Source organism: Otolemur garnettii, unplaced genomic scaffold (genome assembly GCF_000181295.1).
Source record: "Otolemur garnettii isolate 467f Iridium unplaced genomic scaffold, OtoGar3 scaffold00021, whole genome shotgun sequence".
Taxonomy (NCBI): domain Eukaryota; kingdom Metazoa; phylum Chordata; class Mammalia; order Primates; family Galagidae; genus Otolemur; species Otolemur garnettii.
Window position 1 is genome coordinate 14,887,981 of NW_003852416.1, and position 11,661 is coordinate 14,899,641.

General features: G+C 40.5%; 1 pseudogene; it reads left to right on the forward strand.

The window, feature by feature from the left end:
• Nucleotides 1-4,784: 4,784 nt before the first annotated feature.
• LOC100955125 lies at nucleotides 4,785-5,575 on the forward strand (annotated as a pseudogene).
• Nucleotides 5,576-11,661: the final 6,086 nt, after the last annotated feature.

Consider the following 11,661-nt stretch of genomic DNA (forward strand, 5'->3'; position numbering starts at 1 on the left):
AGTTAGAAATCATTCTCTTGAGATTTGCTATAAAGTGAGTAGAGAAATGGTATAGTTGAAATAGTGGAATAGGTTAGTGGAAAGAAGACATATACACACATACATATTTTATCTTAAGAAATAAATATATAGTATAATTGAGGGATCAGGAAATAATCCAATTGCAAGAGGAAAGAACCGAAGATGCAGGTGGCAGGGAGTGGGTGGAGATTCCAAGGGGTTGGGAGAGAGAATAAGAAGAAAAATCCCTGAAGTGATGCTTGTATGCTTGAGAAGGTGCCAGAGAATGGGCTTTGGTGAGCAAGAGAGTGGCTGCCCCAGAAGCACAGGGAACTCACCTGTGAGACCAGGAAGGGAGGTGAATGCACTGATGCTATACATATGGTGGGGGACACTGGTAGAAATTAGAAATTGAGTTCCTCAGCTGAGATTGAGAATAAAAACAGAAGTATTTGGAGGATCAAGAAAAGATGTAAGTCCTCTAGAGGAACTGGAGAGGGAACTAAGGGCAAAGCAGTAGGATTTCTAGGCATCACTGAAGACTCACAGGGGAGGCAGAGGCATGAGTGTGAGATGTAAGTGATTGGCATGATTGGGTTACTCTGGGTAAATTCATCTTTATTATCTCCATCCTGCAGATGAAATAGACCCAAGGATGTGAGGGGAATTGACAGAGGACATGTAGCATCGCTGGAGATATTGTAGCCCTATTTCATTGTGTCTATCTATTGTTCTCTTCTGTTTGGTCCTCAGTGTCACATGTATTGGTTTTGATTCTCTATGGATCCCAAACCCCTCTAGGATGGTGACTTATCTCCTCTGCCACTTGAAACTTTCATAGGATGATGTCATGGTGTAAGGGACATAACTTACTTAATTCCATCATTTATGTCTTTAGCAAGTGCTTATTTTCTGACTCTAAGAATTGTGACAGATGGAAACGCAAACCAGATCTCATTCCTTGGGGAAAGCTATAAAGTGACTATTCCCTAATTAGGGAGAAAAATCAATCTAGGAAAAGGGCAATCAATATAAGTGAAAGACAACATGAGTGATAATCCTTCCCTCACCTCCATGATTTTATATTCAGGAAGCAGGAGACTCCAGGTAAGATGAGAACCCTCTTTGTTTTAGATAGAAATATCAGTGGAGTATTATTTATTAAACTTGCACTCATAAAACATTATCACTGGAAAAGACTTTTATTTCTTCCTGAAGGAAAAAATGTCTAAATATTTTAAAGATGTGGTTAGTTGCCATTGACACCATTGACAGTAAATAGCACTGGAACCCAAGTTCTCTCAATTCTCTATCTGGTTCTCTTTTCATAATATCAAAGAGGTGGGCCACTCCCTCTGTCAGGCTGGGCTAGAAGGCATTGATTATTGTCATGTGTTTCTGAACTCTCAGGAGAGGAAATCTTTAACTGCATCCCACTGATTCTAAATAGCTCAACTCAAAAGCAGTTCTTTCCAGAGTATGGTCCCCCAGGCCCTCCAGATATATTGGAGCCCATATTAATGTTAATAGATAAGAGCCCATATTAATGTTAATAGACAAGAGAAAGAAGAAGGTACATGAAAAAAAGAAGCAGAAAGAAGAAGAGGAGGGGAAGACAGTGGTCTTTCCTCTTCATTATGAATAATTTACTCATGAGATTAAATCAGATACTTCCCTACTTGTGTCTCAGAAGAAGATGAGAACAGGGCAAGTGTGGTGGCTCATGTCTGTAATCCTAGCATTCTAGGAGGCCGAGGCAGGTGGATTGCCTGAGCTCAGGGTTAGAGACCAGCCTGGGCAAGAGTGAGACAGGTCTCGAGAAATAGCTGGGTATTGTGGTGGGAGCCTGCAGTCCAGGCTACTTGGGAGGCTGAAGCAAGAGGATCACTTGAGCCCAAGAGTTTGAGGTTGCTGTGAGGTATGATGCCATGGGACTCTACCAAGGGGAACAAAGTGAGACTCTGTCTCAAAAAAAAAAAAAAAAGGAAAGAAAAAGGAAAGAAAGTAAAACAGATCTTTCCATTCCATTTGACTGGGTTTATTTTGAAGTTCACCAAAATCTCCTTTAAAGAACCTATTAATTCAAGTTTCTGTGTGAAACCTGGGATTACAGGAGAATGACTTTCCATGTACTCTAGTGGCTAGAAACATTAGCTATGGACTAAATAGACTCAGGGTTAAGCCTCATGCCACCATTTACTTGCTCTGCAATCTTAGGCAACATGGTTTACTTCTCTGATCTAAGTTTCATTGTCCGTGAAACAATATTGGAGTAGCCATTAGTCCTGTAAACTAGATATTTCTGGTTCTCTAAACGTCTAAGTACACAATAGATGGTACTCCTTGCTGCTCTGAAGGCACATGTAGTCCTGTGACCACATGAATTACAATTTACCAATGAATTATAAATTGCAGATTTGAGCATCCCTCAAGATTTATCTTACTCTTTCCTCCTCTAGCAGTGCTGTTTAAAGTGGTCCTTGAGTCAGTATGATGGCAAGGGCCCCACGACAGACCCAGGATGAACGTGAAAAATATGCTTTTGTTAAGCCACTGAGGAGTGGGTGTGTGTATGCTGTGTGTATGTTTTAACATAGAACAACTAATTGAGTTCACATATCATTCATATAAAGTAGTGTTATGGACTGAATTCTGCCCCATCAAAACTAATACGTTGAAGTCCTAATTCCCAGTACTTCACAATGTGGCCATAGTTGAGGATAAGGCCTTTAATGAGGTAATGTTAAAATGAAGTTGTTAGAGTGTGTCCAAAACCCATCTGACTGGTGTTCTTATAACAAGAGGAGACTTGGACACACAGAGAAGTGTGAGGGATGCACATACACAGAGGACAGGCCCCACGAACACACAGGGCAAACGCGGCCTCTGCAAGCCAAGGAGAGAAGCCTCGGAACAAACCAAACCTGCAGATGTCTTCATCTTCTGCTTTTAGCCTCTAAACATGTGAGAAAATAAACTTCTGTTGCCTAAGCCACCCACTCTGTGGCGTCTTGTGTTGGCGGCCCTAGCAAACGATTATAAGTCGATCCTAGAGTTCTTCCCACTTTACAGAGGAGCAGATGAAGGTACTTCAAGATTAAGTAATTTCCCTGAGAAGACACCAACTGGAAGAGCAGCCGGGGTTAGCACTGGGCACTGTTGAGGCTAGAATCCCTGCTCTAGAACAGAAGACCTCTTTTCCAATTAGTTATTTAACTTCTGACATCCCAACTAGACTGCAAATTCCATGAGCACAGCAATCCTATCTTCACAGCTGAACAGCACTCCTTGAAAAAAAAAATAAGCAAAATAAACACTTGCTGAATAAAAAAGGATGGCAAGTACTGGGCACATTAAATACATAATAGGAGAATGAGGTGGCATCTTAAAGAGGTTTTGATGAAAGGACAACCAACAGAGGTGTGGGCAGGTTTAAAGACACCATCAAACTACACTAAGGCACCTAGAAAAACCGTTACTACATCTAGTCCTGGAGAAGCAAGGGGAAGAAAATAAATCAGGGGGGCCTGATGATGAACAGCGCCACGGGAGTTTCCCTGCAAGTGCGTGCAGTTATGGAGGGCTGCAGACAATACCAGCAGTGTGCACTAGGCAGGTGGTGGTGGGATGGGGAAAACCTGCCTGTCGCCTCCTGCACTCCAGTCGCTGTGATTCTCACCAGCCAAACCCCACAGAAATCTGGAAGGCAAGAGTGAGTGAAGCATTTCACAAGAGTCAGTCTTCCAGGGCACCAAGGCCCTGAGCAGAGGAGAACAAAGGTTCGGAAAGAGAAGGAAGGGGAAGTTAGGGCTATGAAAAATAAACCACACCCTGTTTTTATTTATTTATTTTATTTCGATAATATGAAAGCCCATATGATTAGGTTACGTTATTTCCATTCGCAAGGTAGAGTCCAAAGTCTGAGTTGTAGTTGAGTCCTTCACCCAGGGACTGTGTCATCCACTCCTTCATTCCCATCTTATTAAGCAAGGTATCATTGATACTTTCATGTTTATTTATGAGACAAAAGTGCAAATGCATGGAATACTTTACGAAGGAGTGGGAGTGCAATGTTTTAGTCTGTCCATCCTTTAAGCAACTCCAACAAAGGGGTGCTGGCTAACCTGAAAGAAACAGAACATCATCCAGAGTTTACAAAATCAATAGTGTCATTTGAAGTTGCTGAAAGAGTCCAGAGCAGTTTGTCCTATCACATCCCCTCTGACCTAAATATGCTCAGCAAGAAAATGATACAGCTCCGACGTTTCCTTCCTCCCCGGCAGCCCAGGCCAACCATTGCTCAGTTCAACCAATTAGCAATTTGCAGGGAGGAATGTGAACAAATTAATGCTGATGACTTGGGGCCACTAATTGGCTGCTGGGCTGTCAGACTGGCCACACAGTTGCTAACTCAAATTGATAGCTAAAGGCCGTGAGCTGCTCAGCCGTCTGCGCTCGTCTCATTTGGGGCTTCGAGGCCGAGAAAGGGGAGTGTTTGTCATGGCATTTCGGTCAATCTGCCGTGACCGCTCGTCATCCCCATGGCTGTAGCCGGTCAGTGAGTTTTACCAGTTAATTGTGGGGCTGGTTCTGAGGTAGTGGCTCTGGAAAGGCAAGAGACTGCTGCTCTTGGAGAGAGATGGTCATTCTTTCCGACCAGCAGCAGGGCATCTGAGGTGAACTGTGGAGCTGATGCAGTCCTGGAGAAGCACTGTGAATCCTCAGGGGCCACACGTCGGAGGGCAGGCACGGAGCTGAGACGGGATCACTGAAGAAGCCGGACAATGGCAGCTGGCAGCAGGCAGAGGAAGAGCGAGGCCTCCCAGGCGGGACCCCTGGGCACCAGTGCAGTGGGTCAGCTAAGGCCTCGACTAGACCCCTTCTCATCTGATAAACAAGAGGAATCGGGAGAAATGCTGTTGTCCTTGACAACGGAAGATCGGCCACATGACAATGAAATAAGCATTCCCATTTATTTATTTATTTTGTTAATGGAAACAAACTCTCCAGGACGTAAACATCAAGACCAGCGTTGTTCCTTTGGTGTTCTTCCTTCTGAGAAAGGTAGTCTTGATGGGGGAGCAGGGGACCAGGGCTTACACACATTTTTTAGCAGGTAAGCAACAACAGAGATCAAAAAATACCTGCCATTGGTTTATAACCTAAGCAGCATTTCTACATGCTCCTACCTCCCAGCATTTAAAGTGTTTAGTCAAATGCCAAAGTAGTGCACTTCCTGGGATGAGTAAAACCATGGAATTACACATATGATACCGAAACAGAAAGTGTCAAAACTGAGTCCCAGATCCCACTACGACTCATCCGGAGTTTCTCAACCTGGAACATCTTCACCACCACCATTTTACCTCTACTTCAATTTGGCCTCCTCAAAGCCACCTGCTCATACCTAAATGTTGAAGATGTCGGAGGAGCCACATTACACCTGTCCCTTGGGGGGATCCCATCTGCAGCCCAGCCTTTTGTATCATGAGGAGAATGGAAGGAACGGTGGGAACAGGGCCAGGCTGATTCCTTTGAAAACATTAAGAGGAAACTTGACACTTCCCTCCTGTAGAAACTCTGCCATTTTCCTGTGGACATGTCCACTTCACAGGCACTTGTTTCTAATGCTTAGAATCTAGAGCTGGGTGGAGATAAGTCTGTGAAGGTTGCTAAAGGCTTTCACTAAAACTCATCAGATGAGGGGTCTTTGCAGGCCAACAGGTAAGAGAACTGGGCAAAAGTTGTAAAGTAGAATTCTGTTATATGGACAGTTTCTGCTTTTTAACCAAGATTTAGCTCATGTTTCAGAAATTCTAAACTGTGCTGATTGCTAGCACACAAGGAAGGGAAAATTCAACATTAAGCTGTTCATGATGACTATTCTCACGTATCTTTTCTTGCATATCAACTTCCAACATGGAGTCCAGAAAAAGGTTCCCAGGAATACTGAGATTCATTTATTAATTACTCCATTCATTAAATATTCATTAAGCATTTGTCATTCACTGGGAACTGATTAGCAAAACAAAATTCCTATGTTCAAGGAACAGTTGGTCTAGAGTAATGGGCCAGAGCTGTCTGGAAGAACCTACCCTTTCAACTCCACTATTCTACTTCTTCAAAGATTGTTTCCTGTAAGGACATGCATTAATATAGGTAAAATATTCAGCACGGTACCTGACACATAGGAAGCACTCTATAAATGTTAGGTATTAGTTAATATTAGTATTAAAAATACAATTAACCATGCCTATGGTGCATCTTACAAGCTTACATGTGAAACTTTCTAAATGTAGAATATAAATGTCTTAACACAAAAACTAAGAAAATGCCATGCAGGCTATGTGAACCAGTTTGATGAAAATATTTCAAATTGTATATAAAACCAGCATACTGTACCCCATGACTTCATTAATGTACACAGCTATGATGTAATAAAAAAAATAAAAATACAATAACTATAGATCATTTCCCAAATGAATTTCTCCGAAGAATATTTTCAGGTATAAAATGTGCAGAACCAGATTCTAAATCAGTCTCTCCCTTCAGAATAGGGATGGCCTGTGTCCCATTAGACCTATATATTAGAATCGCCCACTGGCTTCCAGTGATTGTAATTCTGCTTTCAGGTAAGTACAACCTATAGTAACACTGCTGAGTCATTCATAAACATATCAACAAATGGTGTCAACTCATTTTATTTCTTAGTCTAGTGTCTGAAGATGTTCGCCAGTTTTCCGTGCACAGCAAGGCAACAGGCTAAAATACTTTTTGTTCAGTTCCCTATATTTGAAAATGGCCATGTGTTCCCTGATGGTTACCTGTAGCAGCACCCTGTATGAAAAATAAAGACATATTGCTGTAAAAATAAAAATCCTCTTGCAAAGATGTAACATATTCCAAAAGTGCTGCTGTCTCACAAATCATATCTTGACATTTTTTTGAAGAATTGTCAGAAGAACATTAGTAGCTCATTAAAAACAAAAGAAAACAACTTCTTAATGGTTTTCAACATCAGTTCTTAACCAAGGATGATTTTTCCCCAGCTCCTACCACCTTGGATATTTGGTAATGACTAAATACATTTCTGTTAGTCACCAAGGAAGGCTGTGGGCATGGCATTGACCTCTAGCATGTAGAGGTCAGGGATACTGCTAACCATCTTACAACACACACATCCCCCACAACATAGAATCATCCAGTGCAAAAAGTTACAAGTGCTGTAGTTGAGAAACCCTAATTTACATTAACACCCATCAAAGGGTACTTTGGTTGAATTTAAGAATTTATCTAAAGGTCAGTCAGATCTAAGTGTCATGACTGCAGTAGTTCATCAAGCTTGATAATACCATTCCTGGACTGAAGTGAAGGGCGATTAGAGAATAATAAGACTGCTTTTCTTACACATCAACTACCAACATGGAGTCCCAAAAAGGTTCCCAGGAATATTGGGATTCACTTATTAATTACTGCATTCATTTAATATTTATTAAGCATTTAATTTGCACTGAGGACTGATTAGCAAAACAAAATTCCTATGTTCAAGGAATACTTGGTCTAGAAGCATATAGGGTAATGGGACAGAGCTGTCTGGAAGAGCCCACCCTTTCAGCTCCTCCACTATTTTACTGCTTCAAAGATTGTTTCCTGTGAGGACATGCATTAATATAGGTAAAATATTCAGCACAGTACCTGACACATAGAAAGCACTCAATAAATGTTAGATTTTAGTTAATATTAGTATTAAAAATACAATAACCATAGATGGTTTCCCAAATGAATTTCTCTGAAGAATATTTCTTAAAAGTATATATACACTCGGGTATCTTTGCAAGTACACTTATTTTGCCAATTGAGCATTTTCAAAGTTAGGCTGTAGTTACTATTGTTTGCCACCAAGAGAAATGTGATTATATCTTCACTAGAGATGGTTACTTCAAGGGAAACAAGTCAAACCCTCTGCAGATATCTCCCATTTGTGACCAGACTAAGGACATGGCCTCGAGAGGAACCTCAGTGAGGGAAAAGAAAGGAAGACTCTGGCCCCTCCTGCCTCTCAATGATGAAGGTCTCAGCAAAATACAAGTGCATTAAACCAGGGGACTTACAAAGATGATGTTACGAATATTTGCGCTAAGATAATGCTGGAATGGCATCTTGGAAAGGCTGAGAGAGGAAGTGCCTGAGCTGATTGGGGGCTAAGCACTGCTGATTACCTCAGATGAGCAGATGCAGTCACGAAGGCCCTGGAGTGGTTTAGCAAAGAAACCCAAACCTGGGTGCTCTCTGTGCCTCTGTAGAAGGCAGGCTTCTTTTCTGGCCTGGGAGCACCTTACTGATTATTCCTGAGACCAGGCATACATTGAATATTCATGGATGCCTGCTGGAATATCTATCCGTTCAGTATTAGGCAGAAGAAGAACTAAGAGAAGACGGTATGTAAATCACATCTCTGCATATCTAACCCTACTTGAAATGCACTAAGGGAGTTCATTATTTGAAAGAACTTTGTAGTAAATCCTTATCAAAAGGAAGTAAGACCTTTGGGATTGTCCCAGCTCAACAATCTCCTAGCAGTGGGACTTGATGTAAGTTGTTTAAATCCACTGAGATTTATTAGGACCCTATATTCTAAGTGAAGAGATTCTTTCCTCGGTCTTTCCAGAGAGGTTGTTACAAGCCTCAGATGAGTTAATGTATGTGATAGCACCTTGTAAACTCTAAAGTATATAAGCCACTTCAATTTCTTGAAGAGATCTAATTTACATCTACCTATCTTAGAATGGAATTGCTTTCTATTAAGTTGAATGAGTTTTAGAAGTTAAGACAAGTTTGAATTTTGGGAAAGTCATAATTATTTCAGCCTTCACTGTACATTAAATAGTATCACTGAAGTCAACTTAGAACAAATATTTAAGACCTGAACGCTGTAAGTCCCCTCAGTGTGAAAGCATGAAGAAATCATGCCAGAATTGTTTGTGCCATAGAAATTTGGTACAATAAAATGTGCTTATGAATAGGAAATATTTTTAAGTAAATATTATTATATTCTATGTATATAACAGAAGAACCTCCATAGTTGACCACCTCCTTTCATTGACCATCTCCTTAAGTTGACCTACTTTTCATAAACCAGACATCCCTCATATGTAAGTATCAGTACAGTAAGCCTAGTTCCTTCTCTTGACTGCCTCCATATATTGACCAGTCTGTTACAGTCCTTTGGGTGGTCAACTTACAGAGGTTCTACTTTATATATAAGCATCATTTATTTTTCCTTCCTCTGGCATGGACTTGAACTGAACTTGATAATGATATTCTGGAGGTGTATCCTGGTCAAAAGTAAGTTCACCCAGATAGAACCCCTTGCCCCCTAAGTCACACACACAGGACGTTCCAGCACATGTTTCAAGGATCTCAGTCACTCCACTGGTCAAAGAACTTTGTAGTAAATCTTCATGAAAAGAAACTAAGACCTGGGGGTTGTCCCAGCTTTTTGTCCCCTGGGCCTGTGAAAACAAAGAGGAAAATTTATTTCTGTGCTGCCATTTATCTGTTTGGACAACACATAATAAAATTCCAAGGCTGCAGGACTTTTATCTAAATGAAGCCCATATGTTTATGCTTTCAGGTTTCCAGGAAGTAAGAAAATAAAACAGTGATTATTCTCAGTCTTCTTTTAAACCAGTTCCAGATTGTTTGGTCCCCAGCAGGAACTGCCTGATGAAAAGGAAGGATCTAGGATGGTTCTAGCAGCCCTGCAAACTAATTGCTTTATACGTCACCATTCCAGAAGGCAATGGAAACAGATTAGCCATCAAAGGGCAAAGCAGGACTTTCACTGTCTGTCCCTCCTCCCTGGCTGAGCTCTCTGTTCAGAGGCTGCCTGGAGGCTGAGAGCAAGCAATGAAGCTAAACTTCCATCTCAAGGGAAGAAATAGTCTCAACTACCAGAAACTAAAGAAAGAAAGGAAGAAAACCTATCCAAACTTCTCTCTCTTTATTTCATGGCAGTTGTGCCCCAAATAGCATGTCTGCTGCTTCTTGATAGTGATAAATCACATTTCATCTTTTGCCTCAAGTATCTATTTCTTTAAATTTATGTTTAATGGAAATTAAAAAGTTTATAATACAAAAGTAGCAACTACCATAAGCTGAAATGAGGAAAGAAATACCAAGTCAAACTAAAGCCCAAAAGTGCCACTGAGATGGGGGACAATGATTAATGGCCCAGAAGTGTGACGGTGAGAATGATCATTCATAGCAATCCCTGAAAGCATATAGCATAGCAATCCCTGAGATGAAACCGAACAGGCTTCATCACAAGCCCGGGAGGCAGCTCAAGTGACTAGCTGGGGGTTCTGTTTTGTACCAGGTTCCTAGAATGAATGACTAATGCAAGATTATATGCAACCAGGAATTTCCAAATGAGCGATGAGCCCCTCATGCAAACCCCTGCTCTCTCAGCCATTCTGCCTTTCAGAAGCACCTTACCTGTAACATCCATGCATGGCTAGACGCTTATATAAGGTAAGGTCCCAGCCTTATGAGGTCAGCTCGACATGGACATTGAAAACTCAAGACTAAAATTCACCATACAAGGAATGAAGACTCTGAAGTTAGACAAAGTCAAATTTGAATTCTGGCTCCTCCACTTACTATCCACATAACATCAGATCTCTCTAAGCCTCAGTTTCCCTATCTATTAATAAGGATGATAGCACTCTGTAGATTACAGGTTGTTGAAAGGATTGGAAGATTTTATTTTTGCTTTCTAATACTACCTAGCATAGGGCTCTGGGATCGGTTGAGTAAGGAAAGTCCTACAAGATACAGAACAGAATGTTTGTTCTATTAATCATATTTCCATTCCTATGCTTTCAGAGGAAATGGAGTTTTCTAAGATATATGTCAGATATTGAAAGCTTGGTGCTGGTGCCTGATATGCTGGGATGTTGGTTATATGTGGAAAATTTCAAATTAACCTCTCTTTCTAACAACCTTAGGTTCAAATGATAACAAAAATATTTTTGTCTTTTAGAACTCAAGATTATTACTACTGTCATCTGAAATTATAACAGAAAAAAAAAAAACAACCAAGACTAACACTAACGTAGCAGTCATACTAATTACTTCTAAGGTAGAAAAATTTGGATTTCATAGGATTTATATAGATTTCCAAGTCAGATTAAAGGTCAGGTCACCTATATTCAAATGTGGTGAACTAAATTCCTCAAGCTCCCCACAAAGCAGGCAGCATATTTTCAAGTAAATGTCAAGAAATGACGCTCATTTTTGAGGAGTTTCGAAAAATGTCTATCAAATGAGTAACTTACCTGCAAGTTCAAAATGCAGCTTATACATGTTCTTTGCTGGGAATCAGTAAATTTCTTTTAATATCTACATTTTAGGTCCTTTAATTACAGAAGGCTAATCATATATCTTCGCACATAAATTTTGGCTTTTTCCAGCTTTATTGAGGCATTATTGACAAAATAAAGATATTTTGAAGTTTAAAAAAGATAATTTAACTCAGCATAAGACCTGATACCGGCATAATAGGCACTCAATTAATGTTAGATATCATGATCATTATTATTGCGCATCCCATGAATGTTGGCCCATGAAAACACAAAAGTATAAAAGCGAGGCTAAAAT